The sequence below is a fragment of the Eriocheir sinensis genome, unplaced genomic scaffold (assembly GCF_024679095.1).
Source record: "Eriocheir sinensis breed Jianghai 21 unplaced genomic scaffold, ASM2467909v1 Scaffold102, whole genome shotgun sequence".
NCBI lineage: Eukaryota > Metazoa > Arthropoda > Malacostraca > Decapoda > Varunidae > Eriocheir > Eriocheir sinensis.
The window spans coordinates 128,980-139,775 of NW_026110319.1; positions in this window are offsets into that span (position 1 = coordinate 128,980).

Genomic DNA, 10,796 nt, shown 5'->3' on the forward strand with positions numbered 1-10,796 from the left:
CATTAAAACATACAACTCTCAACACTTCTCATATTGCCTTATTCACACTCACTTTCCTGTCACAATTTGTCCATTTTATCCACCCATTGAGGGGCCACGGACAGATATCTAGCCCAGTGAAGTATTAGCCCTAGGAGCTACACCTTAAGTTATACACCTAGGCTGCGTTTACACCAAGCGAGTCACGTCGAGTCGTGTCGCGTCGAGTCGCGTCATGACGATTCATGACGTACCATGAATCGCCACCCCAGTTATAACACTGATTTATATCGGTTTTTGAAAGAAAACGTTTACACCGGATGCGTCGAGTCACGTCACGTCGCATTGCGTCGCGTCACGTCGTCACATATAGGGCTGGACCTATTTTTGACGTCAGTCACAGCGAGTCTGCCGTGGTGTGTTCAAGCATGCTGGTGGAACTCCTAATCAACTTAGTTCAAGAGCCCCCTGCTATATATGATTCCAGTGACCGTAACCACTGGATCGTGATGTCATCGCTGCTTTATGGAAAGAAGTTTTCAGTTTTACGTATCATCCTGAAGCATGCGCACCATTCACTCAACCATTCATACATATGTTACATACACACACTGTTAAGATTGGGGCCTATCACAAAGCCATGTTAGTAGGACAAGGGACAAGGGGGAGTGGATATATTCATATACTTACTATGTATATTTTCAATATTTGTAAATAATAATGTACACCATTCATATAGCATCCGTTACGTTCAATCATACTCAAGCATATGCCAAGAAATTATACCCGGCACCAAAAATATGAAGTAAATCATAACTGGTGATCCTTCTGGGAGGAAAACGGCTCACCCAGACACATGAACATCAACTTACGTATGATAGAAAAAAAAAACATCAGAAAAGAAAACAAAAGAAGAAAAACAACAGCAAGAAAAGAACTAAAAAGAAAATAAAAAGAGAAGGATTTGAAAAATGCCAATAGAAAATAAAAGAAAGAGTAAAAGACCAATGGAAAACAAAATAAATACGATAAATTAATATAAAAAAAACGAAAACATGCATCCATTCTCCATGAAATCAAATGGGTCATTGAGTACTGACTTGACTCGGGCTGACGCAGTCGGTGTAAACGGAGTGGCGTCAATATGAATCGCCTCAAATGACTTGACGTGGCTCAACTCGACGTGACTCGCTTGGTTTAAACGCACGCAGCCTTAAGGTGTACTAACAGTGCCAACAACGTCAAGGCGGGGATGGGCTGAGATACCCATCTAGGAGTACCTATGCTTGCTAGCCTTTCCCCAATAACCGGTAGCTAGCTTTGTTGTGGCAATCTCGTAACCTCACATTAACCTCATTGGTTACGATACAAATGCTCTTTCATACTACTTCTATACTGAAAAATCATCACCTAAAGTAGTATGACATAAACATATAATTATATTACAGTATTAAACTGTTTTGCATGCTGTACAATTTATAATATCTGTGATGATCTCATATAACTTACTTGGTGCAACAGGCTCAGAGATCTCTAGTTGTTCAGTAGGATGATGGTGTTCTCTTGAAGCACGTTCCGCAGCTTCTGAGGTCACTGTAAGATAAAAATGTGTCATGCTCTTACAATGAGCTAAAGCTACTGTATGCTACTGATTTCATGAGATATTATGTATTGAAAGTGTTTGGATCTTCAATATTTTATGAAAGAGTATTATTCCAATCATTCTTTGTTACATTATCTTGAAACTTGAAAACAATTTAACCCTATTCTGTGATGAACATTGATAAAATACCTGTATTTAAATCAATACTTTAAATACAAACACTAAAAGTAGAAAATGAATACCCAAAGCCAATTCCAAATACCATTAGCAGCATCTGTGTTACCACGTGTGTCAGCAGGTGGCACAGTAGTCATTCTCCCATCACCTTCAGTATCAGATACGTCCTTTAGGTCACCTGATGATAAAGAATAATGTTATACAGAGTTAGAGTTGACCTACAGTGTTATTAGGTTATTACACGCCATTGTTACCATAATATTAGGCTATGATTTACCTAGATACACGTATGAATACACCACATTCCTGTAACACAGTTACATATAAAATTACATACCAAAACTCCCATCATCTTTGTCATATGTGATGTTTATGCCCACATCAGATGGTGTCACATACTCGATAGTGGTGTTATTGGTTGTTCTTGATGCTGTATATCAGAAATGGAAATTGATAAATCACATTATACATGAACAAAACAGTAATCTACTGTACAGTACAGAAAAAGTAAAACTGCATTGTAGCTTCACGCCTCTATTGTTACGACTACACTAACGAAAACTTCATAGAACACATTTCATTTATAGATTTATACATATCTATAGCACTGTCGCCTTGCTTCCTCGGGGAGCGTCCCCCATACACTTTTCCTGGCACACTAAGCAAACTTATTTCTCTATAGTTGTTACACTCATTCTTACTCCCTTTACTCCTGTACAAAGGCACGATACTTGCCCTTCTCCACTTATCTGGAGCTTTCCTCTGTTTCCACGCAAGAACGCATATCAAAAACATCCATTTTACTACTGTGTCTACATATCATAAACGTAAAAATGTTAAGGTTACTGGGGATCCATGGGGGCAGATACCGTTAGCCAGGTTAGGTTAGGTAAGACTAAGGAAAAGGGAGGTTTAATTAAGTCCATTTTAAGGGTATTCTGCTTTCATAACATGATTCTATAGACAAAATCAACGTTTTCTGTGAAGCTTTCGTTGATTTATTAATGAAAATAGAGGCACAGAGCTGCAATACAGTTTCTCCCATATCAAATAGGTACTGTAATGGTTTCATTATCACTGAACAATTGCAGCTTATATAATACTATACCTGAAGATGATCTGGCAGGGGTGGCATCTGTAGTAGTGCCATCTGAAGTTCCGGTCTCTGAAATATAATGAAGTAAATGTGAAATGATGTACATGAATATCATATATGTTTCTATTACACATGAAAATTCATGCACATATAAGTTTATTAGAGTAATACTTCATAATGTAGTAATTAAATATATACATACCACCAAGATTTTGGTCTGGACATGCAAATTTGCAGAGTTTGTTTGAATCTCCAGACATGTAGTTTGTCGGTGAGAAGTGGTGGCTACACACACGAAAGCTTCTGTTTAACTGGTCACAGGTTTTTCCTTTCAAGTGTGGGATGTCGATAATGTTGACCCATCTCTGGCATCTAAAAATACATAGATAATGTAACTAACATCAGTTCAGTCTATAATGCTGACTGTTACTTTCACATGAAATTGTCCAGGTTGGTTGGGTTTGGGTATTTAGTTGTAACACTCATATCAAGTTCAAGTTCAAGTTAAATATTCCCCCGAGGGTAACTCTCAGGTAGCATAATGCGTTGGGGTTGTGCGGGGATTGAAGAGTTGGGGGCAAGGCAAAGATTAGGTAAATGATGAATGGTGATCCTAGCTTAAAATTATAGAGAGGGGGTCTATTTTAACGATGTGAGATGGGATTTGATTCCACTCTTGGATGCTGTGGAAATCGTGTCAGAGTGTGTCAGTGATTGCCTGATATGTGTGGTATTCTAGGTTGTAGCTACCTCAAGTTGATTTTATATTTGTGGGGTGTAAGTAGGTTTCTTTGATTATGTTGACTGAACTGTTTGGTGATTTTGGTTGCCTGTGCATATATATTTGTCTTTTTGCCACAAGTGGGTCTAATTTAATGTCCTGTTTCAGCAAGATGCAGGATGTTTGTAATCATGTCTGATTCATCTAGCTGCTTTATTCTGTATAGCCTCTAGCTCAGTAATATTATTGTGAGTGTGTTGATCCCAGACAGTTTTGCAATATTCTAAGTGTGGCAGAACTACTGTCTATTTAAAAAAGGAGAGTTGGAAAAACTGCAAAATTTTCCATGTTTTAGTTCGGTGTAAGTTTTTTTCTTGTGGAAAACTATAGAAACCGAAGAAAAAAAATGCAACAAGAAAAATCTATCTCGAAGCAAACACTTATCAGACAAAAAAAAAAAAAAAAAATAAATAAATAAAATAAAATAACGCAGAGAGTTATTTTCAAAATATGACCATAAGAACATAATAGAATAAGAAAGCTACTTGAGGCTGTTGAACCTACACATGATAGTTCCTGTACATCACCTACACATACTATACTAATTCCACCATTCCTTCTCGTCCATAAATTTATCTAGTCTTCTTTTGAAACTCTATCGACTCTGCACTAACGATCTGACTACTAAGTCTGTTCCAGTCATCAACCACCCTCTATGAAAACCAATTTCTTTCTATATCCTTGTTGAATCTATATTTCCCCAGCTTAAACCCATCATTTATAGTCCTGACCTGACTACCACCTAACCACAAGATTTTTCTCTAGTCGAATTTATTATACTCTTTGAAAAACTGAACACCTAAATAAAATTTCCTCTTACACTCCTTATACATTATATGATGAATCTAGCAACATTATACGATGAATCAACATTATAGCATGAATATAGCACCATTATACCCTGAATATAGCAATATCATACCATGAATATAGCAACATTATACCATGAATATAGCACCATTATACCCTGAATATAGCAACATCATACCATGAATATAGCAACATTATAGCATGAATATAGCACCATTATACCCTGAATATAGCAATATCATACCATGAATATAGCAACATTATACCATGAATATAGCACCATTATACCCTGAATATAGCAATATCATACCATGAATATAGCAACATTATACCCTGAATATAGCAATATCATACCATGAATATAGCAACATTATACCATGAATATAGCACCATTATACCCTGAATATAGCAATATCATACCATGAATATAGCAACATTATACCCTGAATATAGCACCATTATACCCTGAATATAGCAACATCATACCATGAATATAGCAACATTATACCATGAATATAGCACCATTATACCCTGAATATAGCAACATCATACCATGAATATAGCAACATTATACCCTGAATATAGCACCATTATACCCTGAATATAGCAACATCATACCATGAATATAGCAACATTATACCCTGAATATAGCACCATTATACCCTGAATATAGCAACATCATACCATGAATATAGCACCATTATACCATGAATATAGCACCATTATACCCTGAATATAGCAACATCATACCATGAATATAGCAACATTATACCCTGAATATAGCACCATTATACCCTGAATATAGCAACATCATACCATGAATATAGCAACATTATACCATGAATATAGCACCATTATACCCTGAATATAGCAACATCATACCATGAATATAGCACCATTATACCATGAATATAGCACCATTATACCATGAATATAGCAACATCATACCATGAATATAGCAACATTATACCATGAATATAGCAACATCATACCATGAATATAGCACCATTATACCATGAATATAGCACCATTATACGATTAATATAGTACCATGATATGATGAATATAGCAACACTACGATGCATATAGCAACATTATATGATGAATATAGCAACATTATACGATGAATATAGCAACATTATATTAGTGCAGCAGATTGCTGTAAAAATCGTTCAGATGGTGAAACAAGCATGAAATTTGGCACAAACATTCCTAAGACTACGCTCTCTTAGAAAAGGGCGCTGGCCACCTGAAAATCCAAGATGGCGGCTATTTTTCAAAATGGCCGCCATCTATGTTGAGATTCACCGGTTTGGGAGCATCTATTGGATGGAATATGCCATTTTTTTTTTTAAACCTCGACTTTTAGGTTATAAAAATGTTCCATACCACACATTTTATTGAAAACCCTTACTAAATGAATTGTAACCAAGATGGCGTACAAAATGGTTGCCATAAAAGAGTTTTTTTCTATCCATAGCGCTAGCAGACATAGAGACCAACTGTTTTTATTTAATGGTATATTCATGTGATCAGACAGTTTAACTAATATGTTATTTTCAACTGAAATAGTAATGGTATGGTCACATACAACATTGTGGCCTCTATGCCATCACCTTCATCCAGCCTTGCTGGATCCATTATCAGTGGCATTTCATTAATTTCACTGAACATGGGAATGTTCCTTGCCAGCATTGTGTACCCATCATGGTCTAGGACATGATGATATCAAGTTCTCACCTCTTTTGTCCTTCTGACAAAGACAACACAAACTCCAGTTTGTTTTTCTACTGCTCAATATTGGATTGGCATCACATTCTGCCATGATTTCACTTTTGATTAAGGCCGAGGGGTTATCCTTTTACCACCTTAAACAAAGCACACATTCCTGTATGGGATTCAACTAGGTTCGGTCTCCCTACACCTAGCCCGATCATTCATCCAGTGCCATTTAAGTCCCGTGTGATCTGTACACCATCCGGGTAAGTACATGAACCATCATGTACAGCCCCCATACCCTTGGCTCGGCTCTCCCGCGCTGGCATATCCTGTCTATTCAGGTGCGGCTATCTAACTATAGCTGGTCTGGGGCTGTTAGAAAGCATTTGGGACACTAAACTAAACTATACTACAACTACTAGTCTAAGACTACAGGATTAATAAAGCTGGATTAGCTGGCACTGAACCCCATGCTGAGTTACACAGCAGTGATGTCACCAGTGTGCCCTGGTTGTGTGCAGACATACACTCTTTTACATTTATTAATTTTCCTTCAAAATTGATGAGTTATTCGAAAGAGATGGCCTCATTAGGATCTAAAACCACAGAAACCAAGATCCATGCTTAAAACGATAATTGTTGAACGGGCATTATTTATCATTATAATTATTGTTTCTACCTTTTCTTGGCAGCCATATAGCCCCCATATTTAAAGGTAAACCGTACTGGGAAGCTACAGAAACATAATATTCACAAGAAATAGTATGGAAGAGCTTTACCATATTGCTAGAAGCAAATACATGCCATTCTAGTGAAAAATTAGCCAAAATCTGTCGATACTGGCCGCCATATTGGAATTTGGCCGCCATATTGAATTTTTTGCGTGGCCAGCGCCCTTTTCTGATAGAGGGAACTTTAAAGAGCACTTGTGCAAAATTTCATGCTTGTTTCACTATCTGAACGATTCTTATGAAATATGCAATTATCTGCTGCACTAATGATGAATATAGCAACATCATATGATGAATATAGCAACATTATACCCTGAATATAGCAACATTATATGATGAATATAGCAACATTATACCCTGAATATAGCAACATCATACCATGAGTATACCAACAGTATATATTTTTTGCTAGTTTAGTAAAGTTCTTCACTTCATCTTTGCCGCAGGTTTTCACACAGGTTCCCATACTTGTTGGGGGAGATTAACTCATTAACTATTGATTTGCGGAGGTAGTTTCATACAAGGCTTTCTACACACATTACATGCACAAAATACTCGCTCTAGTAAAGTACAAAATGCCAATATGAGAAAATATCTGGACGTAAGGTGAGGTTAACCTGGACCGCGTGCCAAAGCTATTACTGTGACACTTGAAGGGTACAAATACATTATTTACTCTAGTTTGCCCAACCTAATTTCATATAACTAAGCCTATCTAGATATGTAAATGCACTAAATTATGATGTTGGGCCACATAGTGATATTCTGTCCTATCACTACTATGAGGTCAGTCATGATATGCCAAGGCACCCCAACATCAGTAGTACACAGATTGACCAAATCTATACCATGAAATATGTCAGAATCAAAGATCTGGAGCATGGCATTTAATAAGATGATACCATTTGTTTCTGATAAATCTTTGCTTCTCGAAACTACGTTTCTAACGGTTTATACGATAATACACGATGCTTACCTTTTTTCATCCTTCGGGAATACGTGAAAAACAAGATTGGCATCCTTTCCCTTCCGTCTTCCACAGAGGGATCACGGATGGGACATCCCCGACATTATTGTTGTTGTTGTTGTTTCGGGCGGCGGCGATCTAGTCGCTCACCTGAGCCCTGGTGTCGTCCTGTGAGGGTTTCACAGGCGCGTCAGCTGCCCCGTCTTCCTGGGGAAGGCGCAGGTGAGGCGGATGACAGCTTATTGTCGTGAGGGGTGGACGCCTGCCACCGCCAGCAGCGTGGGCAGGTTAAAGGTGGGCACGCCCAGGGCGCCGAGGTGGTGTCTGAGGAGCACTCGCTAGGAGTGGAAGCGTGGGCAGTGCAGCAGGAGGTGCTCAATGGTCTCCTCGACGGTCCTGCACCACCAGGGGCAGTGAGGGTCGGAGGTCAGGCGCAGGCGGTGGAGGTAGGCGCTGAGGCGTGTGTGGCCCAGGCGAAGGCGTGTCCTGTCAGGTACTCCACGTGTCAAAGGTAAACAAACAGACTTGGGTCTTGGTCTTGGTCCTGGGTGTCGATATTACACCTATGCCATCTAGCGAGCCGACGCCAGGATGCTCACAGAGTTTCGTTCAGCTTTCCTGTCTTTCTTCTATAGTCTTTGTTCTATAGTCTTTGATGTCGACAAAACCATCTGGGCATTGTGGGTAAAACAAAGGCGCATCGGTGACGTCACGCCGAGCCCAGAGTGCCGCGCAACGTGCCGGAGTGAGGGCGTGTACGTGTGCCGTGCGTATTGGGGTCCCCGGCGGGTGTGTCGCGCGTGTCGTGTGTCTGGTGGCGGCTGGCTGAGGCTGCCCTACGCGAGAATCAAGGTGAGGAACGGTGTGGTGTGTTTTTTGCAGGAAGGGACGCAGCATATAAACCATAAATGTGGCAGAGGAGGCCGGTGCGTTGGATGGAGTGAGCGCCCTGCCGCCTGAAGCCTTGTCCTGCCAGTTTGTTCCTTCCCGTGCGACTATTCTTGATTATTACAGTGATTATGAGGCTTGTCCATGTTGAGAATCGCCTGGAGAGTGAATTGAAAGTATATAAAGACTTATAATTAGTAATATTTGAAGGAGGTTGTTCCGTGCTGTGATTGGCTGCCGGCCGTGACGTCATCGGTGCCTGGCCGGTGATGTTGACGCCGCAGTGGTGATCGGAGTGTGAGTCGCGCTCTGCCCCGCCCCGACGAGAGGGACGGGGCGGCGTGCGTGTGTGTTTGGCATGAACGGGGCCTCATTCTGGCACAGTGCTGAGGAATGAGTGTGAAGGAACCGGGGAGCGTGAGTGTGAGGGAGTGATGAGGAGAGAATCGTCGTACCTCAGGCAGCTGGGAGGGAAGGAGGGAGGGTCTTAGGGTCAACAACACAAGCCGCAGAAAGTCTCGATAGTGTGTTAATTTTACGTAATGCATCTTTTATTACACTAAGGTTGTGTATGTAGCTTATACCTGGTGTTCTTCATGCTTAGCTCGTCCATAAGGCTTCCGGTAATGATGGAACGAGCGAAGTATCCTGAGCTCGTCAAGGTCCCGTATTGGTGTTTCGAGCCGGGTGTCGCTCCGTGCGGGTCCAGATGAAGCTGCCCGGCGCGTGGTCTCATCACGACACATTAAGCCTAACCAAAGCTCTGAAACTCGCATACTTCACCTAACGCAACCTTTGAAATACAGCTTTTATTTGTTTCAGTGTTTTATTCAACATGTACAGTTCTCTCTCTCTCTCTCTCTCTCTCTCTCTCTCTCTCTCTCTCTCTCTCTCTCTCTGTGTGTGTGTGCTTTAATTTTAGTAGTCTTTGTTTCTCTTATTTCCTGACACCTGAATTCCCGTCTTATTCATGAGGGTATTCCAGGATTTCACCAAAATATGACTAAGGCTAACCAGTCACCAGGTATCGTAGGTACTCTGAATCACGCCACCAAACAAGGGACTATAAGAGGTTGTTACACTCGCAGCTTGACCGATTGCTGAGGACATGACGATCGGGAACGGAACTCTAGAAGAATACACACACCCATGACAAACCATTAACGCTAACCCAGTCTAGAGTATAGGGATTAGAAAAGAATAAAGGGAAGGACTGCTTTAAGTTTTAACAAGGTATTGATATGATTAGCGATATCCCACACCCTTTAACTAGCTTGTCTTATCCCCTGTCATCCCTTCTGCCACTCTCTGCCCGCCTTTAACCTCCCCCCCAATCATTAGTATTATCATCTTCCAACCTTCCAACCTCCCCCCAGCCAATCCCTCTCCAAATCCCACCCCCCCACACTTCCCCTCCATCCCCCTAACTGCTCCCCCCAAACTCCTGCTTCTCCCTCCATATCCTTCACCGGTTCATTTTTTTTCCTCCCTCTCCACAGCTCTTCCCGTTCCTCTCTCCTCTCGTCTGCCGGCTTCCCTCCTCCCCCCCATCTCTCTCTCTCTCTCTCTCTCTCTCTCTCTCTCTCTCTCTCTCTCTCTCTCTCTCTCTCTCCTGCTTTCTCCTTCCTCCCTCCATGATGAATGGCCGAGGAAGGGACGGCTTGTAATACGGGGATGATAATCATCTGCTGAGGATGAGTATTTTGTTTTGGGATTTACGGAGGCGAGTTTCTTCCTTTACCAACACGAGCTCCGTGAGGCTTAATTTTCTCGTTAGTTAATCACGGTATCTAGTTAGTTTGTAGTTTCTTTTTTAATGGTGTAGTTTTCGCCTATGTGTCACTTTCGGGGATCATCTGGCAACAGTAGTTGATATTTATAGTCCTGCTTGTTTTAATATTTTTTGTCAGTCTTCATAGTTATTAAGGCGGACAATGCGTTTAGTGTGTGTGTGTGTGTGTGTGTGTGTGTGTGTGTGTGTGTGTGTACACCGTCAGACAAATCTGCTTGAATCACAAAAGGTATTTGCAAATATCATGGAACAC